This window comes from Schistocerca serialis, chromosome 1, assembly GCF_023864345.2.
Source record: "Schistocerca serialis cubense isolate TAMUIC-IGC-003099 chromosome 1, iqSchSeri2.2, whole genome shotgun sequence".
Taxonomy (NCBI): domain Eukaryota; kingdom Metazoa; phylum Arthropoda; class Insecta; order Orthoptera; family Acrididae; genus Schistocerca; species Schistocerca serialis.
This window is the reverse complement of record NC_064638.1, coordinates 795,649,465-795,665,611: the sequence shown is the minus strand read 5'-3', so window position 1 is coordinate 795,665,611 and position 16,147 is coordinate 795,649,465.

The window sequence follows — 16,147 nt, the reverse complement described above, 5'->3', positions numbered from 1 at the left end:
TTCGTACACACATCACTTGCTGTCTGGAAAGAAACACTGTGGTGGTAAGAACAACCTACCTACCAAAGAGGAGTATGTGGGGTGGGGGGGGGGGGTGGGGGGGGGGGCGAAAAGGCATGGTAGCCCACGACTCGTGAACGTCCATAATATGTTCATCCAGTGTTTGGGAATGAGAACACTTTGTGACTTGCAAAAAATTTTACACGTAATTTCAAACTTTCATCAAACTTTTTTTCGCTGACAATACCCACAAAATAATGAAAGGAAAATTTTTTATGGCTAACTACTTTTACCCCGTTCATGAAGCATGACGTTTAAATTTATCACTTCTCTTCTACTAATTGTATTCTCGACACATTTTGCAGACAGTACTCACACACGCCACTGGATATAAGAGCAAAATTATATCATTGTACAACACATAGTACTGGAGATATTACGTCATAGAGCTGCGTGAAAATGGAACTGCAGGGAGATATTCCCTAGAGATACAGGTTATATATGTGTGTAAATAGGTGTGAAATATATTAAATACATAAAAAAACCACTACATCTTCAGGCCACGAGTGGCCTACCGGGACCATCCGACCGCCGTGTCATCCTCGGTGGAGGATGCGGATAGGAGGGGCGTGCGGTCAGCACACCGCTCTCCCGGTCGTAAGATGGTAGTCTTGACCGAAGCCGCTACTATTCGGTCGAGTAGCTCCTCAATTGGCATCACGAGGCTGTGTGCACCCCGAAAAACGGCAACTGCGCATGGCAGCCTCGATGGTCACTCATCCAATTACCGACCGCGCCCGACAGCGCTTAACTTCGGTGATCGCACGGGAACCGGTGTATCCACTGCGGCAAGACCGTTGCCATATTAAATACATGTGAGTTTTAGTTGACATGTGTGTATGGGCGTAAACCCACGGATAGAAAGCTCGTCCTAAGCCCCTAAAATGTTTTTAATCAAATTTAGTACACATACTAGTTATGATCTGGAAAGAAGTAGTGTGAGGCTAAGAACCACCAGCCTCCTCTTGAGATGGGGGTGATAATGTGGAGAGAGAAGGGGGCAACGAGGAGAGGGACAGTCAGATAGGGGGAAGTAGGACATGGACAGGGAGAGGAGGAGGAGGAGATGGATACCAAGAGGGGGAGGGAAATGGGCAGAGAGATGCGAGAGGAGGAGATGGATAGAGAAAGGAAAGAGGAGGAGATGGATAGGCGGGTGGGAGGGGGGTGGAGGGAAGCGATGAGAAGGGTGATGGGGGGATGAGAAAATAGACAGAGAGGGAACAAGAAGATGGATAAGAGAGGTGCAGGAGGCGATAGAAAGAGAGATGAGTGAGGAGAAAAATACAGAGAAAAGAAAGAGGAGGAAATGGACAGAGAGAGGAGGAGATGTACAGCGAGGGGAAGGCGAAGGAGGTGGACAAAGAAAAGGGGGAGAAGGAGATAGAAAGAGAGTGGGAGAGGAGTAAATGGACAGAGGAGGAAGGAACAGATGGACAATGGGATGGGAGAGGAGCAGGTAGACAGAGAGAGAGTGTAAGTAGGCTGTTTAGGTTTTTATATTGGTATTGTGTCAGTTTAAGCACAGTCTTGTATATTTTATCTAAGGGGACGTTTCAAGAGGTAGGATGAAATGGACAGAAAGAAGGGCAGGAGGAAATGGACAGAGAGCAGCGGTGGATGGGTTGATTAATAGAAGAATGGAATAAATACATAGCAAAGCAACGCCAGGCACTCAGCTGTCCTATGCCACAGAGTTCAGATGCCAATAAAGGTAGGTCGACATGTGCTGCATTACTGACTGCTGTTTATGAAACATAGAGCTTTGGAGTCTCTCTCTCTGTGAAGATGTTATGTAGGAAAGCGAGTCAGGATTGAAATGCTTCCTGTGCTGATTAATTACTTTTTTGCAAGTCAAATCTATTTGTACACAAGTAATGAGACAGGTACAGTTCACATTTGGACTCTATAAGCGGAAAGCTAAGACATACCCATTGTAATCCATTGCCTTCACAAACTAATACACTCACTGTGAAGTATACAAGTATTGGATATACAGGCGTATTTCTGCGCTAAATTTATGTGTTGTGTGACTCTTTTCTATTCAGCTGCAGTCAGGTCGCGTTTCCTAATTTGTTTTCCGGGTCATTATAATTATACATTCTTCATATCTTCAAATAATCTTGACTTGAGTATCACTAGTTGTGGGAATAATCTTGGTGACGTGGGGGTAAGTCGCCGCAGTTCAAAAACCGAGTTTTTTAACTGTCGGCCATAAATTCAGGACAGACCACCAGGTGGGGTGACAGGTTTGTGTTATTGTATCTCATCGCACCACGAATGGTCGTCACGGCAGGTCGCTCCAGAGATGATACAATGGGTTTAATCTGTTTTTTACTGCTTACATGTAGCTCTTCTGATGTTTTACTTGAACATTGTATAGGCAACGATTTGAACGGAACAATCAACGAATTACTCGTTGACTCTCCTGCATTTTAGCTTGACTTTCGCGGGACAATAATTGTTCTAATTGGTCCCCAAAATCAACAATGGTGCATTTGTCAGAAAATGGCGAAATGAGGCAAATCCCAGCAGGCGTTTAAGGTTAAATCTCCTCAGATCCAACAATGAGACGAAAATTTTTCAGTGATAATCGTCGCAAAAAAAAAAAAGGTTCAAATGGCTCTGAGCACTATGGGACTTAACATCTGAGGTCATCAGTCCCCTTGACTAACCTAAGGACATCACACACATCCATGCCCTAGGCAGGATTCGAACCTGCAACCGTAGCGGTAGCGCGGTTCCAGACTGAAGCGCCTAGAACCGCTCGGCCACACCGTCCGGCTCCTCGCAAAAGATGACGTTCAACACACACTGCGGGGGATTAACTCACCTGAAAATATAATTTCGCTGTCTAATATAAAAATATAGAGGAAACGTTCCAGCAAAGCAACCGTCGACACCCAGTAAAGAACGAATGGAAGGGGGGGAGAACAGATCTAATAGCCAGCTGATTATTCTTCAGAGTCAGATTCAGACTTCTCGCATCATGACAGTAACTAAATTACAGATATGGACTTACTGATTGGCGAAGAAGTAGAAGAGCAAGGGACTTCAAGGAGGAATCGGGATGTAATAACGTACAATATTTGTTAGTCGCCTACATGTCTTATCCTTCGTAACTGAACTCTTTCAGGTTGCCCTGCTAATCCTACTTTCGTGGAGAAGATAGTATTTTTTGTACAAGTATTTTCAAGCACTATGTCCAAATTTTCCTGACATTTCAGTTCAGTGTTGTGTCAGGTACTTGGTAAGCATACTAAAATGTTACGAAGAGTTATTTGAAGTGTTTCTATTATGCAGCTATCCATTTTAATCACCTTTACCTCAAATGGGACAAATACCAGCCCTGGGGGACCTTACCCCATTTTTTGGGATAAAACCCCGCAATTTTTGTTTCAGATAAATTATAAATGTCTCTGTAGTTAACAATCAGACAGAACTGGAATTTAAACGGATTATAAGTAACAATCCAACCTATGACTTCATTTTGAAATTGCGGGAAAATCTACCCCTCATTCTCCGCAACATTCGAAGAAATGAAAATTTCGGGGATTTACCTCTACATACACTATGAATTCTTAAAACACACACACACACACACACACACACACACACACACACACACACACACACACCTTCCACTGTCTTAAAGATTGCCTCATTGAAACACAGAGCAGCTGGCAAAGATGAGACTACTAATAAAAAGAGAGTGTTGTACTCGAAGTAACTAATAGCTGAGAACACTAAACGTTCATTACTGTAACTACAATTGAGTGAATGTGCAGACTGATTAGTGCATGCATCTACTGTTGTTGTTGTTATGGTCTTCAGTCCAGAGACTGGTTTGCTGCAGCTCTCCGTGATACTCTATCCTGTGCAAGCTTCTTCGTCTCCAAGAAACTACTGCAACCTACATCCTTCTGAATCTGCACCTACTACATGACCCATAAACTCTTTCAACCACAGAGCTAAACTTCAGCTGTTTCCTTGTGTTTGCCGCGCGGGATTGGCCGAGCGGTCTGAGGCGCTGCAGTCATAGACTGTGCGGCTGGTCCCGACGGAGGTTCGAGTCCTCCCTCGGGCATGGGTGTGTGTGTTTGTCCTTAGGATAATTTAGGTTAAGTAGTGTGTAAGCTTAGAGACTGATGACCGTAGCAGTTAAGTCCCATAAGATTTCACACACATTAACCAAGTACTAAATTTCCTTGTGTTCCACATAATACTTCATTCGTCCTCGTTCCGTCTTTGCTACCACCGTTGATGCTAGTGACGTTCGAAGGCGTTGACCTCATACAGCAACATACAGTAATGAACCTCAACATTATGATTACCATTTAATAGCGTGGTTCCTCATCTTTGTAACGGAAGTCCTTGGTAGGTTTACGAACGTATGTGGCACCAGATGTCTACGAACAAGCCACGCAATTCTCGTAAATTAGGGGTCGGTGGTTTGCGGGTGAGGGTTAGCACAATATAGATCCCAGATGTGCTCCTTGGTGCCCGCAGTCAGGAGCCAACGTGAGTTCGCTATCATGTTCCTCAAACCGCTATAGCCGGCCCTGCGGAACGGACAGTTAACCTGCTGAAAGATGTCACCGATATTCAGAAAGACATTAAGTATGAAGTGATGCATATGGTCCGCAGTAATGCTTACGTAGTCCACAGCTGTCACGCTGCCTTCGATTACTGTCTCAGGTCTCGTGGAATCCCAGGTGAATGTCGTCCATAGCAAAGCAGTAACCCCATTGGCCTGTGTTCCTGGCGGAGCGCATGTTTCGAGCAGTTGTTCAACTGTATGATGGCGTATCCGGACACGAGACGGTCGACTGACGTGGTATAGCATGAAACGTGATTTGCCCAACCATCTAACACATTTCCATTAATCTACGGACCAATCTCGGCGATTAGTTGCACACTGCATCCTAATTTACGAACATGTCGTCTTTGTCTGCTGCAGAGCCCCATAATCAATAGTATACCCTGAACGGAAGCCCTGACCTCCACACCTGTAATGAGGAGTGGACATCCAACGCCCTTTCGCTAGCCACAGATGATCACGACAGAAGCACACGAACACCTGACCGGTTTCGCCGTTTCCGCGATGCTCGTCCCTAGGCACTGGGCCATAACAAGAAGGCATTTTTCAAAGACGCCAATGTCATTCTACTTCCTCATTTGCGGCCTGTATCGTGTCTGGTTCGCTTATACGCTTTACTTACTGCGTCAGGTGCCCACAATGACAACAAGCGTCAAGCATCCTCGCGGTGGGTAGTGATCATAATATTACGACTCATCAGTGGTTTTCCTCGGCACTCTACACACTTCCCGCATGTGTGCCACAGCACCAATAGCCCTGTCTACCAATCAGAAGATCCGCGTTCGATTCACGTGAGTCACAAGGAATTTGTGGTGGCTGAGAATTGGGAGGGGTCACATCCGTCTGGATAGCCAAGTGGTGTGCTGCCTACAAATCCCTCCAAGACTGCCGCAGGGCGATCAGCCGTACGGTTTAATATATTATTATTATTGGTTAGTTAATTATAAATATTCTATATTTATTTATTATTATAAATAAATAGTCTTTATGTGTGCTTTTATTTTAATTAGTGGTTTAGTTACTGGTTTTAGTTGGTTTAGCTTAGTTCCTCATTTCCTTTTATCTTTACTCTCCTGAAAACCTGGAAAGTATAAAAAAGTTTGGTTTTAAATACTACCGGAGAGCAAGAGATGTATTCCGCAGCTTCGATCTCTCGGAAGTTCCTCGTCGTTATCTGCTCCATCTGAAATCTCTAAAACCTTTATTGGCTACGCAAATCGTTCGGCACAATTGTGTGCTGTGTTGTTTGATGAGTCTGGATGATAGGTCCAACAATTTAGCAAGTTAAATTTATTAATTCGGAGATAATCTCTCGACGAATTCTGACCGTGTAAAATGTAGGTTCCCCTATCGTTCCAAACTTCACCTCCGAGCGATCTAAGTCTCGTAATATCTGTACCGTGATAATTAACTACTTCAGTATGGAGACATAGTAGTAGTAGCAAGGTAGTATGGTATTCTGCCTTACGGCAGGTCTTGTCATGGGTTAAGCCTCTTCCACTTTTGTCTGTCCATAGCCAGTCTTTTTCATTTCTGAATATTTGTCTCCTTTGATGTTGTCCAGCATTCGATATCTTCTTTTTCCTCTTCCCCTTTTTCCCTCCACCATTCCTTCTATTCCTTCCTTCAGTAAACAGTTCCTCCTCAAACAATGTCCAGCCCAGTTCCGTTTTCTCTTTCTCATGACTTTCATCATGTTTCTGTCTTCTCCAACTCTTCTTAATACTTCTTCATTTCTTACTCGCTCTTCCGATTTCACTTTTTCCATTCTTCTCCATATCCACACATCTAGTGCTTCCAATCTTCTTTCACCTTCCTTCCTCAATGTCCAGGTCACACAGTGTAACGCTCCAGATGTAACATTTAGCAAGTCTTTTCCTCAGATCTTTGTTTAGTAGTCCGCAAAGTAATTTCCGTTTCGTCTTGAATCCTTCTTTTACCATTGCAATTCTTTTCCTAATTTCTGTTGAGCAACACATATCATCCATTATTACACTTCCCAAGTCATTGAAGTTATTCGCTTGGTCTATTTCCTCTCCCCCTATTTTCATACGGCATTTTCTCCCCTTTCCTCCAATTACCATGCTTTTCGTTTTTTTCTTTTTAATCTTAATTTCATATTCTTCTAATTTTGTCTTTAGATCATCTAACACTTGTTCCATCTCTCTTGAGCTCTCTGCCATCACAACCATGTCGTCTGCAAATCTTATACACTCCCCTCTCCGATCCCCTATACAAATCTTCCATCAAAACTTTCATTAACAAACTCTTCCAGATAGGTACTGAACAGGGTTGGTGATACACAACAACCTTGTCTCACACCTCTTCCCAGTTCAATTTCTTCACTCATCACACCTCCTATTCTTACTCTTGCTCTCTGGTTCAATTATAAATTTCTAATTAGCCGTCTATCCCTCCAGTCAACTCCATGTTCCCTTAGGATTCCTATCAGTTTATCCCATCTGACACAGTCAAAAGCCGTCTCAAGATCAATGAACACAACATACACCTTCCTTTTCTTCTCCATGTACCTCTCCCCTTTCACTCTCAGTAGACCATTGGCATCTCTAGTTCCCACTCCTCGTCTGAAACCAAATTGTTAATCTCCTATTACACAATTCAGCTTTCCATATAGCCTTCTGTTGAGCGTCCTCAGCAAGACTTCCGCTGCATGCTATCAGGCTCACTGTTCTATGTTCCTCACACTTTTTGGTGTTCTTTTTCTTTTCTATAGGTATTAAGATACTTTCTGTAAAGCTCTTTGGCCATTTTCCTGTCCTGTATATTTCATTACACAATTCAATCATCTCCCTTTTTCCCTTCTTTCTCCAATGATTTAACAGTTCCACAGGGATCTCATCAATTCCCATTGCCTTTCCATCTTTCATCTGCTTCATAGATGCTTCAGTCTCACTAGTTAGTATTCCATTTCCTTTGTATCATCTGCAACTTTATCTTCTTCTTCTATCCCAAGCTCTTCTTCACTTGGTCTGCTGCCTCCACTTCCTTTACTCCATTGTTGTTTCTCTTTTTCCTGAATGTCAAATCCATTGCTTCTTTGTACATCAAATCATATTTTCCTTCTTTCTCTAATTTCTCTATCTCGTAACATTTTTCTGTCAGCCATATCTCCTTTGCTTTTTCTGTCTCCCTTCTTAATTCATTATTTAACCTCCTGTAGTTGCGCTTCCCTTCTTTTGTGTTCACAGTTTTCCATTCCCTGCGGTCATCAAAAATGGTTCAAATGGCTCTAACCACTATGGGACTTAACATCTGAGGTCATCAGTCCCCTAGAACTTAGAACTACTTAAACCTAACTAACCTAAGGACAGCACACACATCCATGCCCGAGGCAGGATTCGAACCTGCAACCGTAGCAGCAGCGAGGTTCCGGACTGAAGCGCCTAGAACCGCTCGGCCGGCCCTGCGGTCATCCATCTTGGTTATCATAACTGGTGTTGCCCATTCTTTCTTTACTTTTTTCCTCTCCTTGACTCCAAGCGTTTCCTTAGCTGCATTTCTTATCCCATTTTTAAAACGACCCCATTTTCCTTCGGTGTATCCAGTTTCCTGTCCTTGCATCATGACTCCACAATATGCATTCTCTAATTTTTCACAATTGCCTTTGTCTTTCAGTTTCTCAAAGTTAATGTGCTCTCTCTTCTGTCCTTTCCGAGTTCTTTTCAATTTAACTAGAACCTCAGCTACTACTAATATATGATCTGAATAAATATCTGCCCATGGATAACTTTTTACACTCTTTAGGCAATTTCGGTATCTTTTTTGTATCATTATGTAATCTATTTGATATCTTTTGTTGTGAAATCGAGATAGCCAAGTACAGCGTCGTCTTTTGTGGTTATCAATAGAGTATTTCGATCTACCATGAAATTTTCATTGCAGTATTCCAACGATCTTTGCCCTCTCTCATTTGTTTCTTTCAGTCCAAATTTTCCCGGAGCTTTTCCTTCTTGTCCTTCACCAACTAGCCGGCCGTTGTGGCCGAGCGGTTCTAGGCGCGTCAGTCTGGAACCGCGCTGCTGCTACGGTCGCAGGTTCGAATGCTGCCTCGGGCATGGATGTGTGTGATGTCCTTAGGTTAGTTAGGTTTAAGTAGTTCTAAGTCTAGGGATCTGATGACCTCAGATGTTAAGTCCCATAGTGCTCAGAGCCATTTGAACCATTTGAACCTTCACCAACTAGCGCATTCCAGTCACCCATTATAACAATACATGCGTTTCTTATCTCTGTCTCTGCTAAGTTTTATATCTTCTCACAGCATTCTTCAACCCCTTCATCTGAATGATTACTTGTTGGCATATAGACCCGGATGATAACTGTCTTTCTTTTTCCCTTTCAGTCTCATAATCATTATTCTTCCACCAACATATTCAACCTTGATAACCTTGTCCTTCAGTCTTTTACCTGTCAGAATTCCAACTCCATACATTCCATTTTTATCTTCACCTGAATAATACAATCGGAAGTCGGCGCTTTCTAGTTCTCCACAACCACCCGATCCCACCTCACACATTTCGAGCACATCCAATTTGTTTCTTGTCATTTCATGTTTGGCATTTTCTAATTTCCCTTCCTGGAGAAGGGTTAAAACACTCCAAGTCCCAATCCTCAATAAGTCTTCCTTCTTCTTCTCTTTCCTTCCTTTTCCATTTGTCCCAATCTCTGGAGTCCTCGTTGTATTCCCCTCCCAGAGATCCGACTGAGGCCAAGATTTACCTCCGGAATATTTTACAAAGAGGTCCATCCCAAGAAGGTCTAGGGAAGTAATTCCAGTGGTGGTTTCCCATTGCCTTCCACTGTCCTCCACATCCTGTCGGCTCGCTGACCCAGTTTGCCGCTGGGGTTGGTTACCCAACCTTCCACGGGGTTGCTCGGCTTAACAGGGGCACCACGTGTAGGTAGGACTGTGGAGAATTGAGGTGAGAGAGGCTAAGAGAACTCTCTTGTTGAGTTCTTATATTCGCATCTCACCCCCATTTTTAGCCAGAGTCGCAAGGTTGTAACAGCGACTCCCCCAGGTCATCTCCCGGGAGATATACACACCTTGAATACTTGATATTAGTTCTTGGATTTTATTTTGTGCAAAAAAAAAAGACAAAAATATTTGAACATTTACTATATACCGTAATGGCGTCCACAACAATACAATCTCTCTCCTCCGCTCACACGTCCGATCTCTCAATTTCTTTCAAAAAGAATCGCTAAAACAAAATCTTTGGTTCGGTAAGACACAGAGATGCGTTCGTAGCACGGAATGTCCGAGTCTCGCAGTCGGTGTACGCCATTCACTACTATCAATTCTTCGCACTCTCATATGGGCAGTGTAACTAAAACTCGGCACATATCTTGGAAGAGCAGCGCTCAAGTCTCTGTCCAGCTATGAAGATCCAGGACCACCCTCAATAACTGCAAGAGAAAGTCTGTAAGTCCTCGGTGGTAGTATACCTTGACTCACTCTCCTTCAACCGTGATGCTGCTCTCCTTCCTATGATCACAATGTAGACGAAACGCTTAACCATAATCTCCTGCATTTACAGTACTGCTGAGACTGGTAACCTGTTGGACAAACAAAGAAGCAGCATTCCGTCGTCCGCCCCAAGCGCTATGGGATGACGGCATTTAGCTTTATCAGTGTTATTTTGACTCAACTGAGAGTCACGGATCAAAAAAAAATTAAACTTGTCGTTCCTTTCGTTGTGTCGGTAAATGATAATTATATACATATATCGTCTTGTGAGAGGGCAAGAACGCTACCGACTGATGACCACAGAAGTTAAGTCCCATAGTGCTCAGAGCCATTTGAACCAAGAACGCTACCAATGTTTGACGCCTGCACAGACTCACAAATGAAAGACAGTGATAGAAGCACCCTCTATATTCAAAAACAAGTAAGGTTACACATGCGAATAAGGCGCCGGGCCCTGACGGAATTCCGGTTACGTTTTACATTGAATTCGCTGCGGACTTTCCCTTTCCTACCTCACATTTATCGACAATCAGATGTATAACGAATAATCCTGAGAGAACGCAGGTGACTCCTTTTTTACAAAAACGCTAAAAGAACGGAGGCACGGAATGCCAGTCTAGAAACGATGAGGTCCGTCTGTTGCAAGGTCTAGAGCATTTTCTATGCCCAAACATCATGCTGTTACTGGAAGACAAGAAGGTTCTCTCGGAATCAGCACAAACTGAGGAAAAATTACTCGTGTGAAAAACAGCTTGCTTTGTTCACTGACGATACATAGCAAAAAGTAGATGCACGTGAGCAAGCAGACTTTGTGTCCTAGATTTCCGGAGGGTTTCGACGCTATACCAAATTGTAGCCTACTAACCAAGAAAAGAACATCGGAAGTAACTTCGCAAATATACAACTAGCTCCATGAATGTTCCACTATCGAGCTCAGTACGTTATACAGGACGACTAATGTTCAACAGTTACGAAAGTAAGATAGGCTGTGCACCGAGGAAGCGGAACAGGACCTCTAGTGTTCTCAATACACACGAATGATTACTCAGATAGGACCTCTAGTGTCCTCAACACACACGAATGATTACTCAGATAGAATGGCCAGCATTATGTCCGCCCCCATAGCTGAATGGTCAACGTGACAGATTGACGTCCCCCGGGTTCAGGTTCGATTCCCGGCTGGGTGGGGGACTTTATCCGATCAGGGACTGGGTGTTGTGTTGTCTTCATCTTCATTTCATCCCCAACCGAGGTGCACGTCGCCCAATGTGGCGTCGAAAGTAATAAGACCTACAGCAAGGCGGCCGGACCTGCCCCGCAAGGGGCCTCCCGGCCGATGACGCCAAACGCTCATTTCCATTTTTACCAGCACTGCAAGATTGTGCGGTGATGGTGTCATTGCTTAAAGGAAAGTATCGTCTTTGGACTACCGCAAGAAGATGTAGAACGATTTGTAAAAAACTTCCATTTGATAAAGTGAGTGGGACGTCTCTGTAAATGTCGTACAATGGCTACAACAAAGAGATAGAAGCCACAAGTATTCGATTACACGATTACTGGTGGACAACTGGAGAAGCTCACAGGGGTATACGAGGAGCGTTCAATAACTAATGCAACCAATTTTTCTCGGCCAATTTCGGTTGAAAAAATTCTGAATTTGTTGTGACACATTGTGCTATATTTCCACTTCTGCCCCTATAAGTTCATGAAGTTCCCATAGATGGCGACGCAATAGACAGCCTTTAAAATGGCGTCTGTAACGGAGGTGCATTCCAAACAGAGAGCTGTCATTGAGATTCTTTTGGCGGAAAATCACAGCATCACAGGCGCTTCCAGAATGTGTATGGAGCTTTGCCAGTGAACAAAAGCTAGATTAGTCGTTGGGCGAGATGTGTGTCATCATCGCAACAAGGTCGCCCAATCCTGTCCGATCTCCCGCGTGTCGGCCGGCTGCTCACAGCTGTGACTCTTGGAATGTTGGAATGTGCGGACACTGTTGGCAGTGCTGACACGCCAGTCCAGTAGTTTGGGTACTCAAAGGCGTGTGCCCGCTGGGTTTCTAGCCACTTAACAGAAGACAATAAAGAGCAACGAAGGACCATCTGTGAAGAATTGCTTGCACGTCACAAGGCTGATTGTTACAAGTTTTGTCGAAAATTGTTGTAGGAGATGAAACAGTGGTTCATCGCTTCGAACCGGAAACAAAACTCCAGTCCATGGAGTGGCGTCACACCACTTCTCTTCCGACGAAAAAGTTCAAAGCCGCAACCTTAGCCGGTCTTCTGGGATTCCGAAGGGCTCTGTTTGATGTCCTCCTTCAAGGTGCGACTATCAACTCTGAAGCGTAATGTGAAGGAAATTGAAGAAACGACTTCAGCGTGTTCGTCGCCACATAAAGGCAAACTAACTTACTCTTCTCCATGACAACCCAAGGCCTCACAAATGTCTGCGCACCTCAGTAAAGCTCACAAAGCTTCATTGGACTGTGCTTCCTCATCCACTCTACAGCCCGGATCTCGCACCTTCCGGCTTCCCTCAGTTTGGCCCAATAAAGGATGCACTCCGGATCATGGAGAGGTTATTGATGCAGCAAGACGTTGGCTCCGACGTCGACCAATAGAGTTGTATCATGCAAACATAGTGGCCCCTCCCAGTAAGGTTACGTCAGGCTGTCGCACTGAACGGGGATTATGGTGAAAGATAGGATCTTGTAGCCAAAATAATGGGGAATATTACGGTGTATTGGAATCCTGAATAAAACCAATCTTCTTTCAGAAAATAAATGTGTTGCATTACTTATTTAATGAAAAGAGATACGAAATGGAACGAATGGGTAAAATCAGAATTAGGGAAGGCAAATGGAAGGCTTAGAATTGTTCGACGGGTTCTGGGAAAGCGCAGTGTGCCTGCAAAGGAAATCACACACTGGGCAATAATGCTGTCGATGTCATTATCAAGTAGTCACAACAACAGACATCGAACGAATTCAGATAAGCGCTGCTTGGCTCGTGAAGGGGAAGTATGATCCATAGAGAAAGATAACAGAGATGCCCAGTGAACCGAAATCAGTGTATTTGGAAGAAAGGCTAAGTACTTCACACAAATCCCTGTTTGGTAAATATAAGAAGCTTGCACGCTATGAAGACTATGTTAGTGTTCTGTCACAGTCGTATCTTGTATAGATATAGTAACAATAATGTACAAGAGTGGCACATAGCCATTTTACCACGTTTTCATTAGATTGCTTCCTTGTCTGTCTGTTCGGCACACATTTTTTGCAATTCATTTTAAACTAACTTCCTGATGAGACAGAGACTTGAAATTTTAAACACAGTCAGGAACTGGATGGAAATGCAATATTAACTCACATTCTTGTCTGGTGCGTAGCAGAGGGCAATTTGTTTAGCATTGACAGTTCCTGATGAGCTATGTGCTTGAAACTTTCAAGAAGTTCAGAAGTGGATGACTGTGTAACATTCACTTGCTTTCTTTTCTGTTGTATGGCGGAGGGTAGTCTGTGTACTTCTCCCAGTTTCCCTTTTCCTGTTCCAGACGCGAATGGTTCGCAGGGAAAACAGTTGTTGGCAAGCCTCCATGTGGGCTCAAATCTCTCTAATTTTTACGTACATAGTTTTTTCGCGAGACAATCGAAGGAGAAAGACATATGTTGGTTGGTTCAAATGAAGGGGAACTGAAATAAACCTGAAATTTATCACATGTCCCTTTTGTAATGAAAATGTTCGACATTGATTGAAAATTTTGACACAAACAAAACTAAAGAATAGAAAATAATTCCTTAAATAAACATTAATTTTTAATATACCATGTTTCTAAATCAGATTAAAACTCATAAAATAATTTCTCCTAGCCGTATATAGATTCCTAACCCCATGCAGATAGCCCTGAAAATTTGTGATTATGAATTTTAATGACTATGAAAATAATTGTAAGATTTAAAACAAAAAGACTTGGGACATATGCAATACACGTCTAATGCATTTTAATTCATCTCCTTAGTATTACACTGTTTACTAACTGATGCATGAATAGTTTACCTCTTTACTATTATCTATTGCATGCACCCCCTGCTTTTCATTTTAAATCTTACAAGTATTTTCATAACTGTCAAAAATTCATAATCACAAATTTTCAGAACTATCTGTATCTCAGGTACTGGACTCTTTTCACGATCTTGCTGCTGCCCTTTCATATTCACTGTTTATAAGACTGACAGTACGGTGTAAATTAGAGTAGTACAGACAACATTGTCAATTGTCTGTGCATCTTGGTAAGAGAAGTTATTGGACTGATGAGTCATAATGCGCCGCCCAGACACGCGCAGTCAATGTTTTTTATCTGCATGTGTTGTGGCGAAAGCTAAGTTTGGAGCGGACGGAAGTGTTTACGAAAACAGCTTCCCACTCTGTGTTAATACACTGCCTGACACAAAAAGTGAAGCATACAGATGCTGAGGAGGAAACGAAATGAAACCTCAAACATTGGAATGATTATTTCAGTGACTCAAAATTCGACTCAAATTTACAAAGAACTTGGAAGTATGAGCCAACTTATAGGTACGGCGTTGCACCCCCTCTAGCCTGTGTGCTTTCATTGATTCGGTTGGAAAGGGCGTCGTAAAGCCACTGTATCCTCAAGTATTATACACTAGGACAATGTCGCATGAGATGTGACATATGAAGATGGAGGACGTCTGTAGCATACCACCGTGGCGTCAGAGTTCCCTCAGTCACTAACAACCGTGACCTGAAGTCATACCCGATGGCTCCACACAGCCTGACGCCAGGATTAACACCGCTGTGCCTCTCCACGTCATCGCCATAATCGCCAGTGGTGACCATCTGGTGTTCTGCATAAATGGGATTCAATGCTGAACACAATGCGATTCCGTTCATCAGTAGTTCATGCTTCCTGTTCATGGCACCACTGTGGGATGGCAGTTCCCCAGATCAGCTGCTGCTACTCTCCGACCAATGGTGCGAAATGACACAGAATATTGCAGAAAATCCATTTCTTGTTCTTGGATGGCAGGCGGGAATCTGAAGGGCTTACCACGTGTCCGGCGCAAAATGCAGCAGTCCTACCTTGTGGTAGACAGACGTGGTTGACCAGGTCGACCAGTGCCTCGACGACAAATATGCCTGCCCTCGAGTTCCATATACGAGGATTGCCCAGAAAGTAATGCACCGCGTTTATTTTCTCACTCGAAAATAATGCTACGAATGCGAAACGTTACGCATGTATTATTTGAAGCCTCCTGAGTGAGCGCGCCAAGTTTCCGTCACTTCCGACAGATAGCATACCTGCAGGACAGTTTCAAATGCGTCTGTAGGTGAAGCATTTACATAGCCGCTGATGGTGTGTACATGTCCAAAGCAATATTGACAACTGACCATTCCTTCTGGGTGTTTAATCATTTTGTCAGGAAGTGTAGTTTGAATTAGATTTTTTCTGTCTACAACGTGAGGTCAGAAAGATTTTCTGGACAATCCTCCTCAAAGTAGAATGAACTAAAACGCCGACTACATGCCAGATACCTTCATCCAAAAACTAGCAACAACTGGTAGCCATACTAAAGAAAGAATAAAAACCGATTTCACCTCAGTCTGTGGAAAGCTTCCCCTGAAGATCAAACGCTGTAATAGTAGCTAAAAGATATGTAGTCCCATAAGGTGATAGTGAGTTAGTAGACAAAGTCTGCTTTAGTGAACAATCACAACTGAAGGTCATATTGATAAGATTCAGATATCCGCTTCAGTTGTGAATGATATTTTACTAGCCTGACTAGTTTTGGAGACTATTGTTCCATTAATATCATTCACAACTGAAGCGGATTTCTTAATTTTATCAGTTGCATTAATTGGATTCATGAACAACGAAGGGTATCTGAAGAGTTGTGGACACAGTGTATTTCATTACCAATACTTTTCAAACCGTGTGCTCAGACTGGATACATTTGTCAATAACAACCCAAATGTGTA